The 17,282-nt window shown below is 38.9% G+C and overlaps 1 protein-coding gene and 1 pseudogene across 2 annotated transcripts in view; both read right to left on the reverse strand.

Moving 5' to 3' along the window:
* Window positions 1–17,282, reverse strand: part of IL1RAPL2 (interleukin 1 receptor accessory protein like 2) — a gene marked incomplete at its 3' end in the record, with an annotated part of 1,526,880 nt that overhangs the window by 204,063 nt on the left and 1,305,535 nt on the right. The gene's annotated exons all lie outside the window — the stretch shown is intronic.
* On the reverse strand, window positions 4,773–5,636 carry LOC311615433 (mitochondrial glutathione transporter SLC25A39-like; annotated as a pseudogene). The gene has a single exon. The product of its transcript is annotated as a mitochondrial glutathione transporter SLC25A39-like (transcript).

Below are 17,282 nucleotides of genomic sequence, written 5' to 3' on the forward strand. Positions count from 1 at the left end.
ACAATCAGCAAAGAGGGAATACAAGGATGATACCTCAACATAAAAAGGCCATATATGCAAATCTATAGTCAAGATCATTTTCAGTGGACAAAATTTAAAACAATTCCCTCTAAGAATAGGAACAAGATAGAGTTGTCTGCTTTCACCACTCTTATTCAACATATTAATGGGATTCTTATTCATAGCAATCAGACAGGATGAAAAATAAATGGCATCCAAATGGGAAAGGAGGAAGTAAAACTTTCATTATTTGCAAATGAGATGATATTATACACAGAAAACTAAGATCTCAAACCAAAAATCTACTAGATTTAATAAGTGAATTTGGCAATGTAGCAGGATACAAAATTAACATCCAGAAATTGATAACATTTTATTTTATTTTATTTTATTTTATTTTATTTTATTTTATTTATTTTTTTATTAATTGCAACAAGCTGGACATCCTGGATGAGGTAGAAAATTCCTGGAAAAATGCAACCTTCTAAAATTCAACCAGGAAGAATAAGAAAACCTGGATAGGCTAAATAACCCTGTCTTGTTCCTGTTCTTAGAGGGAATTGTTTCAAATTTTTCCCACTGACAGGAAGGAAGAGAGGGAGCAAGAGACATCAACGATGAGAGAGAATCATTGATTGACTGTCTTCTGCATGCTCCCCACTGGGGATAGAGCTTGCAACTTGGGCATGTGCCCTTGACCGAAATTGAATATGAGAACCTTTAGTCCACAGGTCAACACTCTATCCACTGAGCCAAACCAGCTAGGGCTTGATAGCATTTTATACACTAATAATTATTTATCAGAAAGAGACACTAAAATGATTACAACAACAAAACATTCCATTTACCATTGCAAAAAATTAAGATACTTAGAAATAAACTTAACCAACTAGGTAAAAACCTATACTCAGAAAACTATAGAACACTGAAAAAAAAAGATGGGAAATAAAAACAAGTGAAAGAATATACTATGTTCATGAGTTGGTAGAGTTAACATCTTTAAAATGTCCATGCTACCCAAAAAATCTATAGATTCAATGTAATACTTATTAAAACACCAATGGTGTATTCACAGATTTAGAACAAACACTCAAAATTTATATAGAACCAAAAAAGACCCTAAATAGATTCAGCCAACTTGAGAAAGAAGAACAAAGTTGGAGGGATCATCAGATATCAGGCTATGTTACAAAGCCACTGTAATCAAAACAGTCTGGAATGGAGCAAGAACAGGCATATAGATCAATTGAACAGAACAGAGAACTCAAAAACTGATCCAAGCCACTATGTTCAATTAATATTTGACAAAGGAGTCAGGGACATACAATGGGATCAAGACAGTCTCTTCGATAAATGGTGTTGAAAAATTTGGACAGGTAAATGCCAAAAAAATGAAATTAGACTACCAACTTATACCATAAAAAAAGAATAAATTCAAAACAGATAAAATACTTAAATGTAAGTCATGAAACCATAAAAACTCTGGAAGAAAACTTAGACAGCAAAATATCAGACATCTGAGGTAGCAGGATTTTCATAGATACATCACATAGGGCAGGAGAAACAAAGGAAAAATAAATAAATAAATGAGACCTCATCAAACTCAAAGTTTCTGCATACTAAAGGAAACCAGCCTCAAAAAAAAAAAAAAAATGAACCCACTGCTTGGGAGAACATATTTTCCAATGATACATCTGATAAGGGATTGATTTCCAAAATATATAAAGTACTCATACAACTCAACAAAAGGAAGACAAACTAATTTTAAAAATTGGCAAAAGACCTAAATAGACACTTCTTCAAAGAAGACATACAGATTGCCAAGAGACAAATGAAAAAATGCTCAATGTCACTAATCATCAGAGAAATTCAAATTCAAATTACAATGAGGTATTACCTTACTTGCTAGAATGATTATCATCTATAGATAAACAAACGATAAGTGTTGGCAAGGATGTGAAGAAAAAACAACCTTTGTATACTGTTGGTGGAATGCAGACTGGTAGAAACACTTATGGAAAACAGTGTGAAATGTCCTCCAAAAGTTAAAAATGCCTTATGACCCAGTGATCCCACTTCTTGAAATATATCTTAAGAAGCCAGAAACACCAATCAGAAGAGGGAGGGTATGTATCGTAGGGGGGGGGGGGGCAATGGTAAGATGTGTACACAGATAATAATTTAATAAAAAAGAATAAATGCACCCCTATTCCATAGTGGTGTTATATACAATAGCTAAGTTTGGAATCAGCCCAAGTGCCCATCAGCAGATGAATTGATAAAAAATCTGTGGTACATTTACACCATGGGATACTATGCAGCTGTAAAAAAGAAGGATCTCTTACCCTATTAGATAGCATGGAGGGACCTGGAGAGAATTATGATAAATAAAATAAGCCATTCAGATAAAGACAAGTATCATAGAATCTCACTTATATATGGAATCTAATGAAAAAAATAGATCAAGAGACATTGAAGCATGCAATAAACTTTCATATGTCAGAGAGAAAGCTGGGGGGTGGGCAGAGATTAACCAAAGTACTTATACTCATATATGTATGACCCATGTACACAGACAATAGTTTTGTGAAGGCCCGAAGACAGGGTGGGTACAGGGTAAAGAGGGTTAAGGGAGGGGGGGCAAAATGGGAACATCTGTAATACTTCCAACAATAAAGATAAAATAAATTGAATAATAAAAAAACTTGTTGTAACTTTCCCAGTTCTAGATCAAGGAGACCTGATAGTAGAGAGTCTGTGGCTTTTAGCCCATTGGTCAGCTTTAATAAGGCCTGAGCCATTTCTCACAACATATTGCAAGGAAAAAAGATAACTTTGCATGGAAACCATGCATTGTTTAGGTCAGAACCTTCCATCATATATGGTTCTCTTCTTCCACTGTCTGAGAAATTTTACATCTCTGTAAACTATAGAAAATTGACAGCAGTGCAAAATGATTTTTGTCCATAAACATGAAATTCTATCCACTGGGTGTCCACTGGTCTCACCATACATAGACTTTAAATGAGGCTAATGTGCCTCTATTTGCCCATCCATTTTAATATTCCTGATCTATATGTCCTTTTTTTTTTCTTGAATTTCACCTCAAATTGGCTGTGTAACACCTCACTAGGTTCCTCATTAATGAGTTAAAGGAAGTCTTTAGCATTTGTTCATTTTTTACATGTACACGAGAGTCATGACTTTATATTTTTTTTGTAAAATTATCTTTAAACAACAGCCATAATCCTATCTAATAAAAGAGTAATATGCAGATTGACCATCACTCCAACACACAAGATGGCTGCCCCCATGTGGTCAAAGATCCTGCCACAAGATGTCCAGCGGGGGGAGGGAGGGCAGTTGGGAGGGACCAGGCCTGCAAGGGAGGGCAGTTGGGGCAATCAAGCCTGTAGGGGAGGGTAGTTAGGGGTGACCAGGTCTGAAAGGGAGGGCAGTTAGGGGAAAACAGGCTGACAGGGGAGCAGATAGGCATCAATCAGGCTGTCACGGGAGTGGTTAGGGGGTGATCAGGCTGGCAGGCAGAAGCAGTTAGGGGCAATCAGGAAGACAGGCAGGCAAGCAGTTGGGAGCCAGCAATCCTGGAATGTCAGAGGGATGTCCGACTGCCTGTTTAGAACTGATCCCAGTTGGGCCTAAATGGGCAGTTGGACATTCCTCAAGGGGTCCCAGATTGGAGAGGGTGCAGGCTGGCTTGAGGGACACCCCCCTCCGTGTAAGAATTTCGTGCACCAGGCCTCTAATAAGATTATAAAAGTCCTCTGTCCCTTGGGTATCTAGATGCAGTGAATAGTCAATTTTAAAAATTATAAAGGTTTTGGCTAATAATTCAGACCCTTCAGATGTAGTTATTGGCAAGTTATGATGATTCCCTCATGTTTGGTGGACTAATATCTTTCTTGGGCTAGAGTAAGAAAGCGGGCTCTTTTCATTTTTGAAATGGGCAGTAAGATCAATGAACCATGGCATCAAAGCAGCCTCCCAGGACATCCTGCAAGCCTATTTGCAAAAGGAGCAAAAGGAACAGTCAACACCAGAAAAATGCTTCTCCCACCCTCACCTCCACCCCCACCTTTTCATCCCCATATACACAAGCTATAGCAAAATAAAGGAATTCTGCTGAACTGTCTTGTCTGAACAAGGAAAGTAATTTTTTGCAGGCATTTTATACTAAATGATTTCAGCAACTTAGGTGCCATTCCTGAACCTGCCATATGAAGAATGGTTGAAAAGTGCTGACTTTGTGAAGCCAACTAGCTTTCTTAATTATAGAATGGTATTCTGGGACTTGTGTTCTGCACATACCTTTGAAGCTATTCACACCTAAGCCACCAAATGATGTGGTAAAATGAATTTTTGTTGTTTAAATCAGGGCTTTAGGATAGGTGTGCTTTTAAATGGTGATCAGCACAACGTGAGAGGACTACTTTCTGATTTTTTTAAGGTCTTGAAGTAACAAACTTAATTCTTAATGAATGGAAAGAGAATTTCAGGTTGAAGGTCAATGAGATGTGGTAGGGGACATAGGTAATAGGGTTAGGCTTGACCAGGCAGTTCAGGGAAACATTTTAGTGTCAGTGGCTCAAATGTCAATTCCTAGACTTGCATCCATATTTTATACCTTAAAGCAGCATTACGTGACAAAAACTGCATTGAGATTTAAAAAAAATAGAGATTATCTCCTTCTCTCTGCCAATGGTTACACTGTGATATTAGGGCTGTTACTTAGCTTCTATGCAGTTTTGATTTTTTTACTTATAAACTAGAGTTATAAGTTTAAAATGGATAATGTTTGTTCTTATATGGAAAAAAGTTATAATCTTTTTTCCAATTAAGAACAAAAAGGCTCCCAGTGCAACCCGGCACTGAGTATTCACCACATTGAAGGGTAGAGTCAGGATGACAGCCACTAGCCACAAAGCTGATGCCTACCGATGTCTGGTCCTTTGGCCTGTGCCCACTCAGCTTTTCCAGCTCATAATTGAACCAGTAGAGGGCTGAAAAGGGCACATCCCAAAGAGCAGTTTGGCCCCAGCTCTGAATGCCAGCCACCCTGAGCTACAGAAGTTTGGATACAGGCTCTCAACTCCTGGTTTGACACATGTTGAGCCTGAACTTTGTCCTTATATCACAGTCAATGTGACCAAGCAGGCCAGTGCACACAGGAAGGCCTTGAGTTGGTCATAGGCCATGAAATACATGGTGATTGCTGGCACAGTCATCACTAGGGTGGCTAGGACACCAATTTACAGGGTCCTGGTGCCCTCGTGTATCACAATCTTCACAAAGACATCCGTAGAGACAAGGAAGCAAGTGAGGTCCTGAAACCAGGTGGCACAATAGACACCATTTGGGCACAGGTACAGGGGTTACAGGACACCATTGCAGTAGAAGAGGCACTTCTCTGTGGGTCAGAGAGAGGTGGGAAATTTAATATAAGAAAGGCTCCAGAGTCTTGAGGGAGGCATCAGCTCGCTGGTCACTGAAGGGAGTTGAGACTGCAGGCAGACCACCACGTTCAAGGGGATGATGAAGATGGAGGTGACCACAGTCCTGGCACCTGAGGCCACCATCTGTTGGAGGAAGCTGATGCCCCCAGGGCCCTGGTCAGCCATATTGTAGCTTCAATCTGACTTTAGGATGGTACTTGCGTGGCGCAGAGCCCAAGGTCTGGTGGGCCAATGGCAGATCCTCGGTCAGTGCGGAGTCCGCGTGAGTTAACCTCACTCCAAGGCTGACTAGCAATAGTCATCATTTTTAATGATACGTATTCAGTTGGCTTGGCATTTGGAGATAGTTATGTTCCTTTTGAGAGGAAATATTTCCCTTCTACCTACCTATGTCACAGGTGATGAAAGGCAGTATAACATAGTGATTAAGATTATGAGCTCTGGAAATAGACAAAAATATTTGAAATCCCACTCTGTCATTTAATAACTGAAAGATTTTGGCCACATTAGTACACCTGTAAGTTTAGGTTTCATTATCTGCAAAATGAGGTTAATAAATAGGTGTTTTTGAGAATGAGATACGATATGTAAAGTGTTTTAGCACTGAACCTGGACACAGTAGGTACTCTATTAATGGCTGCTATTACTGTTATAATGCACTGCATGTGGAGCCTAAAAGGCCATGAGATCTACTTCATCATTCACTAACGATGTAATTTGGCCCAAATTGCTACACTTCTCTGAACTTCTCTTTGCTCATTGTAACATCAGGATGATAGGAATGCTCACCTAGATATGTTGTGAGGATTAAATAATAGGATAAATGTACACCATTTCCCCATATAGAGATATATAATTATTAGTTTAAAGAATACAACAGCAAAACCAAAAATCTCCTCATTTTAATGAGGCCTCTTTCTAAATAGTATGATTACTGAATCTAACACATAGGGGTGGAAGTGCTATCTTTCTGTATTGATATTAACTGTGAGATCAACAAACACTTTTCTCCATACCTAAGTGATGTAGAGACCTAGGTTCCCATATTTTAGGGATGCAATATAATTTAGTTTTGCAGATAATTTCTAAATCTCTGAGTATCAAATTCATATACATTGTTTTTACCTATCTCCTTTACATCTCCACCTAGAAGTCTACTGGGTATCTCAAAATTAATATGACTTTAAAAATAAACCTTTACATTTACATAGCCAAAAATCAATGGCATATCTTCCACTCTATTTTTCCTCTCACTCTTGGGCCTTTTGAATCTACATTTAAAGCATATTCTTCAATATACCTATCTCAACTGCTACAACTCTTAGCCAAGCCTCTATCATCTCTCAGCTGGACAACTACTGAAGCATATTAATTGATCTTTTCATTTCTATGTTGGGACTTCTTGGGAAGACCATGAGGCAGTTCTGTGCAAATAAGGCAGTCCCTGGATGGGTTAAAAGCTGAAGACTGTCTGCTAACACACTTTTAGTAGTTGGGTCAACTAAGTGCCTGTTGAAGGGAAATCTGAACAGTGCAATCTTATGTGCATCACAATTGATATCCTAATTGAAATCCCTTTTCTGTATGATTCCAGACATAAATGGGTAACTCTCTGATATTCCCTTAGCATTGTAGAACATTAAAATTTTATGCCTGGATTTGAATTTTCTCAATGGCTGCATAACCAATTTCCATCCCAATTTTTTGCATAAGCAAACATGATCAGAGAGGTGGTAACTCAAGGTCATGCAGGTAATAACTAGTGAAAAGGAGACTTAAAATTATTACTTTGACTCTAAACTCCAGCATTCTTTCTACCATGCTTCACTGTCTCCCTAACCAGAAAGTTTATTGAGCAGAAAAATTTCATTTCCTATCTCACCTGAGGCCTCTCAAAGTATTTTTTTCTCTATTTTCTGCATAGGTGCATGTGTGTTTGTTTTTATTACATTAAGTGTGGGTATAACTGATACATCCTAATATATAAAAACCCAGGGTCTGTAACGTTCAAAATGACAGAAGGCTCAACCGACCAGAAGTTGGTCCTTCAGTCAATACTGGGTTGCTGTGGTGACCCAGCACTGACTGCCAAAGGGGGCTTCAGATTAGGCCTAGAGAAGAGAGAGCAGTTGGGGGCAAGATAAGGCAGCAAGGGGATGGCCATTGGGGGAAAGGTCAGGTTGACAGGGGAGGGCAGTTGGGGGCAAAATAAGACCAGAAGGGGAGGGAAGTTGGGGGTGATCGGACAGGCAGGGAAAATTAGGGGTGAGATCAGGCTGTCAGGGGAGGGCTCTTGTGGCATGATCCAGCCAGCAAGGAAGGGCAGTTGGGAGCAAGATCAGGCTAGCAAGGGAGGGCAGTTGGGGAAGAGATCAAGCCAGCAGAGGAGGGCCATTGGTGACGAGATCAGGCCGGCAGAGCAGGGCTGTTGGGTGCGAGATCAGGTCAGCAGAGGAGAGCAGTTAGGAGTGATCAGGCAGGCAGGCAGGTGAGCGGTTAGGAGCTAGCAGTCCCATATTGTGAGGGGGATATCCCTGTGAGATGGGGCCAAAACTGGCAATTGGACATCCCTCAAGGTGTCACAGATTGGAGAGGGTGAAGGCTGGGCTGAGGGAACCCCCCTGTGCACTAATTTCGTGCACCAGGCCACTAGTTCTATTTAATAAAAGAATAATATAAAAATTGACCATACCTCTGCTACACCCAAAAGTCATGCCCACCACCCAATCAGGAATGAATATGCAAATTAACCCAACCAAGATGGCGGCACCTACAGAGAGAGCAGGAGGCTTGGGTTTCCCCAGCAATGGAGGAAACCAAGCTTTCCACCTCCAGTTAAGGCTACAAAGTTTCAATTATAGAAGATAAATAAATCCCAACAAAAACAGTGGCAGCCACAGAGCTAGAGAGAGCAGGAGATTTGAGTTGCTGCCAGCAATGGAGGAAGCCAAGTTTCTACAGCCCTGGCCTGCCTTGGCCTCTGATCAAGGCCACAAAGTTTTAATTATAGAAGATAAATAAATCCCAACAAAAATGGCTGTGACTACAGAGCAAGCAGTAAGCTTGGCTACACTCAAGGCTACAAAGTTTCAATTATAGAAGATAAACAAATCCCAGATACCAGGGCCTCTGCTTGGGTTACTGGGGCTGTGGCTGGCCTGCAAACTACCACAGGCCCCTTGCCCATGCTGCCCCATGCCCCAAGGGAACACCCACCCTGACCTGGGACACCCTTCATGGCAAACCAGCTGGCACCCACCCGTGCACCAGGCCTCTATCCTATCTAACCAAATAATAATATGCAAATTGACCATCACTCCAACACACAAGATGGCTGCCCCAATGTAGTCAAAGATGACTGACCCCATGTGGATACAAGATGGCCACCACAAGATGGACAGCAGGGGAAGGCAGTTGGGAGAGACCAGGTCTGCAAGGGAGGGCAGTTGGGGGCTATCAAGCCTGCAGGGGAGGCCAGTTAGGGGTGAGCAGGCTGGCAGAGGAGGGAAGTTAGAGATGACTGGGCCTTCAGGGAAGGGCAATTCAGGGGACCCAGGCCTGGAGGGGAGAGCAGTTGGGAGGGACCAGGCCTGCAGGAGAGGGTAGTTAGGGACACACAGCCTGGCATGGGAGCAGTTAGGCATCAATCAGGCTGACAGGGAAGTGATTAGGGACTGATCAAGCTGGCAGGCAGAGGCAGTTAGGGGCAATCAGGAAGGCATGCAGGTGAGCAGTTGGGAGTCAGCAGTCCTAGATTTTGAGAGGGATGTCCGACTGCCTGGATCCAGTTGGACATCACATACAGCTAAACCATATTTATTATTCACATTCAGAAGGAACAATTGGAATCCAAGATGGCTGCTCAGGTAGACAGAAGGAACAATTTGTAAGTAAGCTTCAAATAACTTATTAATGTTAAAGCTCAAAGTCTTGCCAGCTGATTTTAGAAAGTGTTCAAACCTTGTGAGTCAGACTGTCAGCCTTTCAGAATAATTATGTACAGTTGCAGGTAATAGCTCATAAAGCAAGAAATGGGTATTATTAATTATGACAATGACAATACAATGATATCTTTCAGAATTTGAGAGAATATTAAAAGTAAGGAAAATGTCTTAGAGTAGAATGAGATCCAAAATCAAATATAGGAAACCATGTATGAAAAACAGAGAGAGCCTGATTGTCTCATATAAGTGTTTGATTCTCTGGGGTTCCAAAGAAGCAAGTCCTCAAAATTGGGTAGATGCTTAAGGCAGTGGGAGAGAGAGAGAGATAAAAGATAAAAACAGCACCCTCGCTGGTTTGGCTCAGTGGATAGATTATCCGGCCTGTGAACTGAAGGGTACCAGATTCGATTCCAAATAGGGAACATGCCCAGGTTTCAGGTTCAGTCCTCAGTAATGGGCATACAGGAGGAAGCCGACCAATGATTCTCATCATTGATGTTTCTCTCTCTTCTCCCTTCCCCTCTCTGAAATAAAAAAAAAAATATATTTTTAAAAAGAAGTGAAAACAAAATTATTCCCATTTTCATGTAAGGAAACAGAGGCTAGGTCACTTCCCCAGAATGACATAGTAAGTGGTAGTGTCCCTGGAACTCAGGTCTCAGTAAGTCCATGCCCTTGATAATCTTAACATAACAAATTTATTCTTGTTGGTATAATTATTAATAATAATTCTTAATTGAATTAGATAGGACCAAAAGTATAAGTTGAATCATAAAAAGAAACTTGATAATTGAACTCCATCAAAAGCAAACACTCTTCAAAAGGCATTAAGAAAATGAAAAGGCAAGCCATAGGCCAGGATAAAATATTTGTAATAACTATATCTGACGAAGAACTATTATTCAACATATAAAAATAACTCTTTTAATTAAAAAAATAAACAAACCATCCAACTAAAATGTGCACAAGACTTGTATAGCTATTTTACAAAAGAAAGTACAGTAATGTATAATAAGTAGGTGAAAAGAAGCTTGACACCTTTAGTAATCAGGGAAATGCAAATTAAAATCACAATAAGAGACTACTATTTAAGGGACTGATAATTTCAAGTGTTGATAGGGATTTGAAGAAACTGAAATTTTCACCCACTGATGGTTAAATTGTAAATGGTACACCTATTTTTTGTTTGTTTGTTTGTTTTTGTTTGTTTTTTGATTTTTATCTGAGGCTTTTATTTGTGAAATCAGTTTATGATTTAGAATGTCATGTCAACAGATTAGACCATTTTTTTTTAACTAAAGAGCTGATTCATGTGCCTAAGCAATTTATCTACCTGTAGCAATCTATACAGGAAATTTAGCTTTTCAAAATTCTCAACAAAATGTTGCTCACTTTTAAAAAAATATATATTTTATTGATTTTTTTTTGCCCCCCTCCTTCCCTCCCATACATACCCTCCCTCCCCAGAGTTTTATGTCCATTGGTTGTACTTATATGCATGTATACAAGTCCTTTGGTTGATCTATTATCTCCCCCAGATCTCCCTCCCCTCCCCACTGTAAATTGACAGTCTGCTTGTTGCTTTACTGTCTCTATATCTATCTTTTGGTTCATCAGTTTATAATATTCTTTATTATCCATAAATGAGTGAGGTCATGTGGTGTTTCTCTTTCATTGATTGGCTTATTTCACTCAGCATGATGCTCTCCAATTCCATCCAGTTTGCTGCAAATGATGAGAATTCCTTCTTTTTTATCAAATCAAAACAACAATGCGGTACCATCTCACACCTGTCAGAATGGCCAAGATCAACAAATCAACAAATGACAAGTGTTGGCGAGGTTGTGGAGAAAAAGGAACCCTCGTGCACTGCTGGTGGGAATGCAGACTGCTGCAACCACTGTGGAGAACAGTGTGGAGTTTCCTCAAAAAACTGAAAATGGAACTCCCATTTGACCCAGTAATCCCACTCCTAGGAATATATCCCAAGAAACTAGAAACACCAATCAGAAAGGATATATGCACCCCTATGTTCATAGCAGCACAATCTACAATAGTCAGAATTTGGAAACAGCCTAGGTGCCATCAGCAGATGATTGGATCAAAAAACTGTGGTACATCTACACAATGGAATACTATGGTACACCTATTTTGAAAACAATATTATTGCTCCTTATAAAGGTAAATATACATTTATCACATGACTTAACAATTCTCCTCTTAGGTATTTACTCTAGAGAAATAAAAATATATATCCACAGAAAGACTTATATGTGAAGGTCCCTAGCAGCATAATTTATAATAGCCAAAACACAGAAAGAACACAAAGGCCCATAAACTGTTGAAATGAATCTGTGTTAAATAATAATAATAATAGTAGTAGTAGTAATAATAATAATAATGCTGGTACATACAAAAGCTTGAATAGAGTTCATAGACCATAGGCTAAGCAAAATTAGCCATACACCAAGGAGTATATACTACATGATTCTATTCACAAGAAGTTCTAGAACATATAAAGTGAATCTATAGTTAAAAGAAAAATTACTGCCATAACTGGTTTGGCTCAGTGGATAGAGCATAGGCCTGTGGACTGAAAGGTCCCAGATTCAATTCCAGCAAGGGCATGTACCTTGGTTGTGGGCACATCCCCAGTAGGAAGTGTGCCGGAGGCAGCTGATTCATGTTTCTCTCATCAGTGTTTCTAACTCTCTATCCCTCTCCCTTCTTCTCTGTAAAAAGTCAATAAAATATATTTTAAAAAAAGATTACTGGTTACTGGGGACAAGGATGGGTGAAGTTTTGGAGATTGATTACAAAGGAGCACAAAGGAACTTTTGAGAGAGACAAAAATGTTTTTTACCTTAATTGAAATGATGGCTACATGGGTGTTTATATTTGTTAAGCATTATCAATCAGTAGAGTTAAAATGTAGATTTTCTTATTTTTAGATAATAATTCAATAAAGAACAATTTTAAAATTATTATAAAGAAAAATACATTTTAAATCTACCCTGATATAAATAAAATATGGTTCAAGAAATTAAGTCAACAAAATAATCAATCTCGTTGAGATGGTGTTTAAGAATCATTCTTCTACCATAAAAATCAAGTACAACCCACAAGCTAAAGAAGTACTTATTACATAAATATGGATATTCAATAGCCCTATTCCATGGATTATGGCTTCACTTTTCCCACAGAAAGCTGTTACCAAAAGCGGCCACAGGCAGGCAGAGAGTTCAGCAATTTTTTCTTGTTGACAAACTCTGGAAGAGAGCTCTTATAAGTTTAAGCATGGAATCCATTAATCTTTCTTAGCATTATCTGAAACCAGGTCCCAACATTTTCTTTGCTTTTCCCATTAAGCATCAAGGTACAGTCACAAATATTCTGCCATTTTCAAAGTTTGAGATACAAACTAAACTTTTATTATGGTCTTAATTTCAAGTTCACAATTTGTTTTTTGGAGCCATTTTTTTAACTTGAAGAATATAACATTTATTAAAAGAACTAAAAAGGGAGTAATGTTTCCAAGGAATCCAACAGTGGGGATCCCATGACAATGGGGTATTGGTGAACAGTACATCTAGATTTAGTCTGACCTTCACCACTGACTAGCTGTGTAACCTTAGATAAGTGACTTTTCTGGTTCCCCACCTCTTTCTCCATGTAATCTGTTTGTTTGTTTACATTTTTAATGTTTCATTTTCTTTCCCATGATTTTTTTTAATGATTAAGATATTACATATGTATCCTTATCCCCCCTAACACCCTTCTTATGCCATCATCCCCCTGGTGTCTGTCCATTGATTAGGCTTATATGCATGTATACAAGACCATTTGTTGATCTTTTCCCCTTACCCCCACCCCACCTCCCCTTCCCTCTGAGGTTTGATAGACTTATTGATTCCTCTCTGTCTCTGGATCTGATTTTGTTTATTAATTTATGTTGTTCATTATATTCCATAAATGATTGAGATCATGTGATATTTATTTTTCTCTGACTGGATTATTTCATTTAGTATAATGCTCTTCAGGTCCACCCATGCTGTTGTGTTGCAAATAGTAAAAATTCCTTATTTTTTACAGCAGTGTAGTATTCCATTGTGTAAATGTACTTCAGTTTTCTAATCCACTCATCATCTGATGGGCACGTAGGCTGTGTCCAAATCTTATCTATTGTAAATTGTGCTGTTATGAACATAGAGGTGCATATATACTTCTTGATTGGTGTTTCTGGTTTCTTGGGATATATTCACAGAAGTGGAATCACTGGGTCAAATAGGATTTCTACTTAGTTTTTTTGAGGAAACTCCATACTCTTTTCCATAGTGGCTGCATCAGTCTGCATTCCCACTAGCAGTGAAGAAGGGTTTCTTTTCCGCATCTTCGCCAACACTTGCCATTTGTTGATTCGTTGATGATAGCCATTCTGATAGGTGTGAGATGGTACCTCAGTGTTGTTTTGATTTTCATCTCTTGGATTATTAGTGACTTTGAGCATGTTTTCATATGTATCTTGGCCTTCTTTATGTTCTTTTTTGAAAAGTGTGTATAGGGATCGATACAACAAAAGGATATAACCCTAATAAACATATATGCACCCAATGTAGGAGCACGCAAATACATAAATAAATTCCTGGAAGATATCAAGGGAGAGATCAAGAACAATAAAATCATAGTATGGGACTTTAATAACCCACTGACATTACTGGATAAGTCCTCTAGACAAAACAAAACAAAAACAGCAAAGAAACAGCAATCTAAATGACTCACAAGATCAGATGGACTTAATGGACATCTTCAGAACATTTTACCCTAAAGCCAAGGAATATATGTTTTTCTCAAGTGCACATGGGACATTTTCAAAGATAAACCACATATTGGGTCACAAGCAAAGTGTCTCCAAATTCAAGATAGAAATCATATCAAGCATCTTCTCAGATCACAATGTCATAATATTAGAAATGAACTACAATAAAAACAATAAAAAATCGCCACAGTCGGTTTGGCTCAGTGGTAGAGCATCGGTCTGTGGACTGAAAGGGCCCAGGTTCGATTCCGGTCAAGGGCATGTACATTGGTTGCGGGCACATCCCCGGTAGCGGGTGTGCAAGAAGCAGCTGGTCGATGTTTCTCTCTCATCGACATTTCTAGCTCTCTATCTCTCTCCCTTCCTCTCTGTAAAAAAATCAATAAAATGTATTTAAAAAATAAAAAATTAAACACTTGGAAGCTGTATAGCTTGCTATTAAACAATGATTGGGTTACCAAAAAGATCAAAGAAGAAATTAAAAATATTCCGGAAACAAATGACAATGAAAACACAAAAATTCAAAATCTATGGGACACAGTGAAAACCGTCTTAAGAGGGAAGTTTATACTCTACAGGCCTACCTCAACAAACAAAACAAAAAAAGGTAATAAATCATCTAACTTTACAACGTAAATAATTAGAAAGAGAACAACAAGAAGCCCAGAGTGAGCAGAAGGAAGGAGATAATAAGGATTAAAACAGAAATACATAGCATGAAAAAAAACAAAACAAAAGATAATTGAAATCTGGTTCTTTGAGAGGATAAATAAGACTAATCAACCTCTAGCTAGGCTCACCAAGAAGCAAAGAGAGAGGACCCAGATAAACAAAATCAGAAACGAATGAGGCAAAATAAGAACAGACCCCACAAAAACACAAAGGATTGTAGCCATTTTTTATTTTAAAAATTTAATGTTGACATAATTGCCGGTGCTCTCCTTTTCCCTGTCTTTAGCCCATCTCCACCTATCACTATCTCCCCAAGAGTTGGCCTTCACCAAACTTCTGTCTGTGTCCATGGGGTATGCACATATTTTCTCTAGCTAATTCCTTCACCTTCTTTATTCAGCCACCCTATCCCCTTTCCAGTATTTTTTAAAAAGAAGAAAAAAAAAACTGATTGAAAGGCATAATCAGAATTCAATGGGACTGATTAATAGAAGGGCTTTTCTATGTCTCCTTACATCTCTCTAAGGCAACTAGAAGTTCTTTTGTAAGATCTGGGCAAATTAGTGATTATTCCCATGATTTATATTTAGTGGCACCTTGCGACAGAAGTATTTGGAGGTTTGAGAAAAGCTAACATACTGTTTAAAAGTAAAGATATCTTATATTTCTAGAATTCTCAAACTATACTAGTTTTGTCCTTGACAGTTGGGTTATCTTAGTTTAGTTGAATAAAGTTGCAAATAGATGCCACCACATTTGTACCATGGTGGTATAAATATGAGTCATCCAACTAATTCTTGTTCTTCACTTTCCTGTAGGCATGAATAACTTAGATAAGCCATTGATAGCCATATATCATTATTCTTTTAAAAAATATATATTTCATTGATTTTTTACAGAGGGGAAGGGAGAGAGATAGAGAGCTAGAAATGTTGATGAGAAACATCAGCCAGCTGCCTCTTTCACACCCCCTACTGGGGATGTGCTTGCAACCAATGTACGTGCCCTTGACCGGAATCGAACCTGGGACTTTTCAGTCCACAGACCGACCCTCTACCACTGAGCCAAACTGGCTTCGGCAATTCTTTTCTGTCAACATCCATTCTATATTAAAAATAGCTATATGAATTTAATGGCAACATGGGATGAATTTATCAAAAGAAAAACTATAAGGCAAGTAAAAATGAAGTAAAAAGAACACCCACTATGATAAAATAGACTATTATCAATCCCAATAAACATAATTAGATCCTTCTCTCCCTCAAACTGTCATAACTCACTTTGAATCATTTCAGCTTTGAAAAATTGCCCTAGGTGTTGGCCTAGGCCCATGGTCGGCAAACTGGCTCGTGAACCACATGTGGCTCTTTGGCCCCTTGAGTGTAACTCTTCCACAAAATACCATGGCCTGGGCGAGTTTATTTTGAAGAAGTGGCATTAGAAGAAGTTTAAGTTTAAAAAAATTGGCTCTCAAAAGAAATTTCAATCATAGTACTGTAGATATTTGGCTCTGTTGACTAATTAGTTTGGTGACAACTGGCCTAGGCATAAGTGCTGTCCTCAGCCTGCCTGATCTGTTAGCTCTGATTGAGGTTGTGGGGCATCAATGTTTGGCATGAAGCTGATCATTTGAAGCACTGAAACCTCTTAATCACTTGCTAACTATAATTACGCTCTGCTAAGACCTTATCTATTCCTGACTCACAGGCTGTTCTTACTTCAGTTTAAACTTCTGGTATTCTTCCTGGACATAGCCTGGAGAAAGAACAACTTTTCCCTACTCAGGTTCCATGTGCTTTAAAAATAAGAAGCTAGATCTTTAAGGGGAAAGTGGCTGTTATCAGAAGCCTACACATCCCAGGAATCTACAACAACAACACCCAGGGAACAGCTGTGAACCCAGGAACACAAGACCTCAAGCAGCATGAAAACTCAGACTTGGAGGAGCTCTGTACCTTCTCATGGAAAGATCAGGTTTTGCCTAGGAACTGGTGAGGTCTGCAATTCAGGCAAGAGAGAGAAATGAGCACAAGGAGAGCTAGAGGTTCCCTGGAAGTCTACATCCCACAAAATTCATGGCCTTTGGGGCTAGTGTGATCTGCAGGGGAAAGTTGTTTTTGTGGAACCTGGGGATCAGAGCAGGGAGTAATGATCAGATAACCAGCTCTGGGGTAGACAATAGTCCCAAACCAGTATTAAGTGTGACAGGGAAAACAAAATCTAAATGCTGGCTAGAGAGGACTTGTAGGCCTAGAGGTTAATCCAGAAACACTGACACCCAGGGTTTGTATCACAAATTGACTCTTGTGTAAATACAAATAAAGGAGTCTAATAAACAAAGAAATACTGCCTGCTGAAATATCAGGACTCTGGTTTACA

Source organism: Pipistrellus hanaki (assembly GCF_964339955.1).
Source record: "Pipistrellus hanaki genome assembly, chromosome: X".
Classification (NCBI taxonomy): Eukaryota; Metazoa; Chordata; class Mammalia; order Chiroptera; family Vespertilionidae; genus Pipistrellus; species Pipistrellus hanaki.